Below are 8,099 nucleotides of genomic sequence, written 5' to 3'. Positions count from 1 at the left end.
GGAGTCTCCACTGGTTGCCTGGCTTTGTGCTAAGCTAAGCTAACTGATTGCTGGCATGAACGAGGTATCAATCTTCTCACCTAACTCTCAGCAGAGAAGCACATTTCCCGAAACCCTGACCTCCTTTAAGGTTCATGAAACCTGCTGTAAGCCTTCTGCTGCAGAGAACACAATGAAAATCTTTAAAGTTGGAGTGTTCAGTTGTTTTTCTGCTGCATTAGCACTTCAGGTTTATGAGTTAATTAACATTTATAGATAGGTTTAACACCTTTCATTCCTTCACTAACAATGTGTTACAACAGTGTTCAATTCCCGGCACAAGTCCACAATACAAAGGTCTTTAAATTCATGTTTGTCGCCACGAGTCATTTTCATTTATTTGTCATTTTCTCACTGTGTGCAGCTGAAGATAAGGCAGCGCTGCTCCTCTCAGGGCTGCACCTCCATTAGCCTCGCAGTGACCTGCAGCGTGGAGTTGAGCATGAGCGCTGTTTCCATTTCGGATTTCAGAAGGTCACAGTGTTTCGGCTCAGTGGATCACATCAGTCCAACCAGCAGCACTGCGCTCTCTGAAGACCACTGCGGGACTTAGAGCAGAATGTATGCAGTACATTTATTACTGCAGAGGTTTCCAACCTGGGGATCGGGACCCCCATGAAGGACCCTGAGATAAATCTAAGGGGTCACCTATTTTTGAGAAAATAATGCAAAATTTTGAAAAAATTCTCTTTAATCAAACATTTCCTTTTTTTTTACCCAAACTTACTCTGTGTGTGTGTTTGTGTGTGTTTGTGTGTGTGTGTGTGCACATATATCACCCTGCATACGCATTGAAGTGACCATATAAAGTTAGCCTGGAGGACTGACAGATGAGACTGCTCGTCTTGATTTAGTCCGGCCCTTCTGATCGGCAGCAGACGCCTAATAGAGAGTTATTGGAGGACAGATCAACACTGACAGATCCCAGAACAGTTCTCTCAGTACAGATGGAGGTGAGACGTTTCTCCGGCCCAGAACGCTTGTTTATAACTAACCAATCAGTTTGCTGAAAAAGGAACATGTGCTCTGCTTTGCCATCAAAAATGAAGTGGATGATTAGCTGCAGCAGTGCACAGTATGTTGCATGGTAACAAAGTGGTTCAGGATGGGTTTCAAGGTTTAATTAGGAAAGTTATCAGTTTTACGAGCATAGTCCAACTCAGAAGTAGCACTGCAGAGCATAATGATGAATTACGCCTTCTATTAGCTGATTTTTTCCTGTGCAAATGTTACACTCAGTATGTTTAATAGGACATCATCAAGCAATGATCCCCTTCTAATTTTGTGCAAATGTCTGTCGTTGAACACGAGTCCACCATCTGCTGAACTGTTTACCCTACTGGTGTTGCAGAGCACATTAGAGCCATATCTGTGTCTCGGTGAATGTGCTTTTATTACACAGAATCTTGGTTTAGTGAGGGATTCCATGGCTCAAGTTTGAAGAATTGTGTTTCTCCAAAATTACAGGGACAATAAAAGAATGAAAAACCGTCCCTGGAGCTGCTCAGTAGAACTGACTCCAGAGACAGATACTTTTGTGCATCGTTTGGCATTTCCAGCCAATGGTCCTTTTTTTAAGCACCACTATGTTTGGCTACTGAACGGATTTCCTCCAATAAATCTTCTAATAAAAGCTGTGGCTGCATATTGTCATTTGATGCTCACATCTTTGTCTGCTGATAAGTGATTTACAGACGAGACGAGAATATCTTGAAATCAATACCTGATCGATGTGGTTCTTTAAACACCCATCTCATACATACCGTGGTGCAGTGTGCAGAATGCTCTCCTGTTTGGTGCTGTGCGCACTGATAGGTGACCTGACATGGCATAAGTTGTGTGGGTGGACGAAGCGGTGAGACAACTCGGCGGATATGTTGCAGCGGCACGTATTCCTGTATATCAGGAGCCTCATTTGCAAATGTGTGCACAGCGCTCCCTCACTGAGCGCTGTGTTCATGGGTTACAGTGTGGTGTCCTTCTGCCCACTAAGATAGATTATTGTGTCAGCATGTTGCTGCCAAGTGCACTTAGAGGGAAATATGGCCACCATCTGTTCATGAGAGGCTGCACCAGCTCTCTGCTCTCCACCTGAGGACCTGATGATGAAACCTATCTATCTATAAAGATTTGTTGCACGCAAAACTCATGAAAAATGTTCAAGTACAGCTGAAACAATTGGTTGAATAATACTGTAGTATGACAGAAAAATAATTGCCAACTATTTTGATAATTGATGTTCATGCAAAAGCATTTCATGCTTCCACCTTCACAATGTGACCATTAGCTGTTTTTTAACAACAAGCTTTAACAATTATTTAAAATCATTCTAAATGATTTTTAATCATTTTGAGGCTTGGATTATTGGTTGGACAAAACAAGCACTGTCACACACCATACCATCAGTTTATTAATGGAGAAAATCAGCAGATTAATTCATAATGAAAACGATCATTAGCTGCAGCACGATGATAATAATCTAATGAGATAAGACACTTTGACGTGTCACAAAAAGCTCAGGTGGAAGTAGATTAATGATGTCTGAATTCCAGTTACCTGCTTCTTCAAAGGAAACAGTAACAGGTGCATTTCCTCCAATGTCACCTCAAAAGGTCTGCTGTGAAGAACAACACACACACACACACACACACACACACACACACACACACACACACTGCATAAAAAGTGATGTGAGACACGCTGGTCTGAGGCCTCCGAGATGCTTTGCTGGTGCTAACTTTAGCCGCCTTCTCACCTTCTCGTATTGATCTGTCAGTAGGCGGGAGATGGAGGCCCAGCAGAGGATGCAGAGATGTTTCCTCCCAGACCGACGTCTGTCTGCTGCTCGTCAGCATCCATCACACAGCAGACCTGCTGCCGAGGCAGGAAACAGCAAAAACAAGACAGGAGCTGCGTCACGGAGAATGAACGATCACAGTTTTACCAGAGAAATAAATGCAGTGTCCTCTAATGGGATGTGAGCAGTGCTGTCAGTGTATTATCCGTCATCTTCTTTTGAGGTTTTGTGAGCGTTTTAATCCCTCCTGTGGGTTTTTTGGAAAGACAGCAGGGTTATTAGAATTAAATTTTTTGATTTCTGTTCAGCATGAGTTAGTTTTCAGTGAGGGCTGACTCATGCAGCTTTACTAAAGTTCTTATTTTAAGTTGCTTTGACTTGAGTATTTCCATTTTATGCTTCTACATTTTGGAGGCAAATATTGTACTTTTTACTTCACAGTGATAGCTTTCGTTACTGGATACTTTGCAGATTTAGACTATTAATTCAAAATAGCAAATCTATCAATAAATGGTCATATGGCATTTTAGCTAACGATACCCAGCAGTATATAAAGAAATTGAAAAAAACAAAAAACCGCATTTAAGAGCAGCAACATGAAAGTGATGAATAAATCAATGTATCACTAATAATAATCCAGTAATATGATACATAGTACATAGAGTACTCATTCCACCTCTGGCTAATGGCTTAAGAGAGAGAATATGATGAGCTCACAGTTTCTTTTCTCACATTTTTTCAACTCATAGCAATTTTCAACACCTTGTTTTCAGCTTAATTTTAAAACTGCACCAACCCATATTTTCATATTTGCAATGGATAAAATAACTACGTGTGATCTAAGAAGGGGCGCTTATAGTGATGAACCCACATCTCTGCAGCTCCCCTCAGCTCTATGCAGCGCTACAGCGTCTTTCAGCTCATTGTTTTGTTTCCACTTCACTACTTTCAGCACTTGTTTTCAGTGAAAAAGCTTCAATAACCTCACTGCACACGACCTGTCCTACACCAAACTGCAAACAGGCAAAATTAAAGAGACAGATATGTGACAAAAACAGCTAAAGCTTCTTCCGCTGCCTCCAAGTGGCCAAAAAAATCTGTCGCTGCTGCCTTAACTCCAAATTCCCAGTCTCGCTCTCTCCTCTCCGTCTCCCTCTCCATGTTGCTGACATGTCCGCGGCCAGTCACAGGCAGACAGCTGGACTTTCTGCTCTCTCACTGTGTATTTCTGACAATAACAGAAGTCTGCACGAGTAAACACAAACACATGTTACCACCGCACGATCAACACACTGGAATGCAAAGGACATCTGCTGTCACTTAGGTGTACCCTGAGTATACCAACAGATGCTGCTGAATGCATGCGTGCGCACACACACACACACACACACACACACACACACTCTCATGCTGTCATATGTAGCTAACACAGCTGCCACCGTTGGTGCAGAGTGCATCTGTGAGCAGACAGCAGAGCAGGAGGGTGCATCTACAACCCTGAAATGACTGAGGCTTTCCTGGATGCCCCTTTCATACCCGATCATGATACTATCACCTGTTAACAGTGACCCTGTTTACCTGTGGAATGATCCAAACAGGTGTTTTTGGAGCGTTCCACAACTTTCACAACTCCTGTCCCAACTTAATTGAAACATGTTGCTGGTATCAAATTCAGAATAAGCAGATATTAACAAAAATCAATGATGTTCAGGAAGGAAAGCTTGAAATATATTGTCTTTATACTGTTTCCAACTGAGTAAATGTCAAAAACGATTAGCAAATTATCTCATTCTGTTTTATTTATGTTTTACATCCTTGGCTGTCTCATTTATTACAGTGTTTAGAAATGATTGAAAACATGATATATTAGCTGAAATGAACATTATTTTCTATTATTTGGCCAAAACTCATGAAGTCAATTATCACTTACCATTTCTTATCTATTGATTGAATTCATGGATTATCAGGTAAAAACAAAACCTAAAACTAATTTGCAAAAATTCTGAAAATAGAGAGAAATGTCATCACAGTTACACAAAGAGTTTTGTTCAATCAATTGTTCAAAATTCAATCCAATTAAAAATCAATTAAATTTATTCAAAAATAATTACAGTGAGTGTTTATGCATTTCAATGATCCACAAAATAGTGGTGAGTTAACGTCTATCAATACATTTATGGACTAATTGTTCCAGCTTTTATTTGGTAATTTTTGTATGTTTTGTGTGTAAAAATCTTGATTTCTAAAGAAAGTAGTTTCTAAAGCGGTCAGATAATGTAGTCAGGGTTCTAAATTAACTTTTTTGATCACCAGCCAATGTGGCTGGTGACCCTCTAAAGTTACCAGCCAATCAGAATTTCCACTAGCCAAATTTTTTCCCGGTGAAAATAAGAGATTAGGAGTGCCACTGAATACATTTGATCATTTTATTTACATTGTTGGCATGAAAAATGCACAGAATGTACAACACATGAAACAAAATATACACAGAAAGTGCAAACATTTAATTTATACAAACAAAAAATGCTGTCAGATTTATTATTTTATAAAAGACATTTTTCCAGTAAGTATTTAGTATCATTACATTCCTAATAAAATGTATTTTTCCTTTCAACTTAAAGTGTTTCTGCTTTCCTTCTTTAATAAGAAATATATATAAGTAACAGCCATGACTTAAACACTTGCAAAAAATTGCATTGGTAATAAATTGAATTATGTATGTACAACTAGAAAACACAAATAGTGCAGCAGTCAGTACTGCAGACTCCTTAGGCTTTCCTGATGACTTCGGGCACTCTCATGGTCCTTTACTGCCTCGACTTTAAAATTATTAGTCCCCACCACAAAATTATTCGTCTTGTTTTTTTCTTTCGTGTACATGCGGCAATCCTTACAAAACATGACGGCATTTTCGTGATCAAACACAAGCCATTCACGACCTGTCAGCCATTTAGCGTTAAACTTTCTTTTCTTCGTTTCGCACGCTTTGTCGACATTCTCATCCCCTGCCTCCTTCCTCTTCTTGCCCCCAGACGTCTGTCCCAACCACCGCAGCATTTAGTTTAACTTTACTTTTTACTTTTAGCTAGCTCAGTCTCCTTTTTTACAGTTTATACGCCGCCGTTCATTCTTCTTCTTCTTCTTTGTGTTTGCGTTTCCGTGGTTTCTCGCGCCGGTTGCACTACAGACCAGAGTCCTGCACGGGTCCAATTTTCAAAATCCGTGCCCGCCCCGCCCGTCAATCATCAGACCCGTGAACCGACCCGTTACCCGTGATTACATCAAATGTCAAACCAGCCCTGCCCCGCCCGTCAAAAAATGGACCCGTGCAGCCTGTCAAATTCATTCATCTTCTATACCCGCATATCCCTTTCGGGGTTGCAGGGGGCTGGAGCCTATCCCAGCTAGCAATGGGCGAGAGGCGGGGTACACCTGAACCGGTCGCCAGCCGATTGCAGCAGTCTAAATTGTAAAAAATTGTAAAATTGTCTTTATGGTCTTTTATCACTAAGGGGGCTGGAGCCTATCCCAGCTAGCAATGGGCGAGAGGCGGGGTACACCTGAACCGGTCGCCAGCCGATTACAGCAGCCTAAATTGTAAAAAATTGTTAAATTGTCTTTATGGCCTTTTATCACTAAGGGGGCTGGAGCCTATCCCAGCTAGCAATGGGCGAGAGGCGGGGTACACCTGAACCGGTCGCCAGCCGATTACAGCAGCCTAAATTGTAAAAAATTGTTAAATTGTCTTTATGGCCTTTTATCACTAAGGGGGCTGGAGCCTATCCCAGCTAGCAATGGGCGAGAGGCGGGGTACACCTGAACCGGTCGCCAGCCGATTGCAGCAGTCTAAATTGTAAAAAATTGTAAAATTGTCTTTATGGCCTTTTATCACTAAGGGGGCTGGAGCCTATCCCAGCTAGCAATGGGCGAGAGGCGGGGTACACCTGAACCGGTCGCCAGCCGATTACAGCAGCCTAAATTGTAAAAAATTGTTAAATTGTCTTTATGGCCTTTTATCACTAAGGGGGCTGGAGCCTATCCCAGCTAGCAATGGGCGAGAGGCGGGGTACACCTGAACCGGTCGCCAGCCGATTACAGCAGCCTAAATTGTAAAAAATTGTAAAATTGTCTTTATGGCCTTTTATCACTAAGGTGAGAAGAGCATTCAATGAGGGAAACAGGACGAAGGGGGAAGTTTTTAGGGTGCAATCCATTGTAACTGAGAAGCTTTCATTCATTCATTCATTCATCTTCTATACCCGCATATCCCTTTCGGGGTTGCGGGGGGCTGGAGCCTATCCCAGCTAGCAATGGGCGAGAGGCGGGGTACACCTGAACCGGTCGCCAGCCGATTACAGCAGCCTAAATTATAAAAAATTGTTAAATTGTCTTTATGGCCTTTTATCACTAAGGGGGCTGGAGCCTATCCCAGCTAGCAATGGGCGAGAGGCGGGGTACACCTGAACCGGTCGCCAGCCGATTACAGCAGCCTAAATTGTAAAAAATTGTAAAATTGTCTTTATGGCCTTTTATCACTAAGGTGAGAAGAGCATTCAATGAGGGAAACAGGACGAAGGGGGAAGTTTTTAGTGTGCAATCCATTGTAACTGAGAAGCTTTCATTCATTCATTCATTCATCTTCGATTACCCGCATATCCCTTTCGGGGTTGCGGGGGGCTGGAGCCTATTCCAGCTAGCAATGGGCGAGAGGCGGGGTACACCTGAACCGGTCGCCAGCCGATTGCAGCAGTCTAAATTGTAAAAAATTGTAAAATTGTCTTTATGGCCTTTTATCACTAAGGGGGCTGGAGCCTATCCCAGCTAGCAATGGGCGAGAGGCGGGGTACACCTGAACCGGTCGCCAGCCGATTACAGCAGCCTAAATTGTAAAAAATTGTTAAATTGTCTTTATGGCCTTTTATCACTAAGGGGGCTGGAGCCTATCCCAGCTAGCAATGGGCGAGAGGCGGGGTACACCTGAACCGGTCGCCAGCCGATTACAGCAGCCTAAATTGTAAAAAATTGTAAAATTGTCTTTATGGCCTTTTATCACTAAGGTGAGAAGAGCATTCAATGAGGGAAAGAGGACGAAGGGGGAAGTTTTTAGGGTGAAATCCATTGTAACTGAGAATTCTTGGAGGACTTCATTACGGCGTAAAAAGCGGCGTTCTTTTTGCGCATTACGGTGTTAAAAAAAACGGCGTAAAACCTGGAAAAACGCCGTTTTTTACGCCGTAATGAAGTTGAAACGGGACTGAATGTG

Source organism: Chaetodon auriga, chromosome 16, assembly GCF_051107435.1.
Source record: "Chaetodon auriga isolate fChaAug3 chromosome 16, fChaAug3.hap1, whole genome shotgun sequence".
NCBI lineage: Eukaryota > Metazoa > Chordata > Actinopteri > Chaetodontiformes > Chaetodontidae > Chaetodon > Chaetodon auriga.
The sequence above is the reverse complement of the archived record's forward strand: the minus strand, read 5'-3'. Positions refer to the sequence as shown.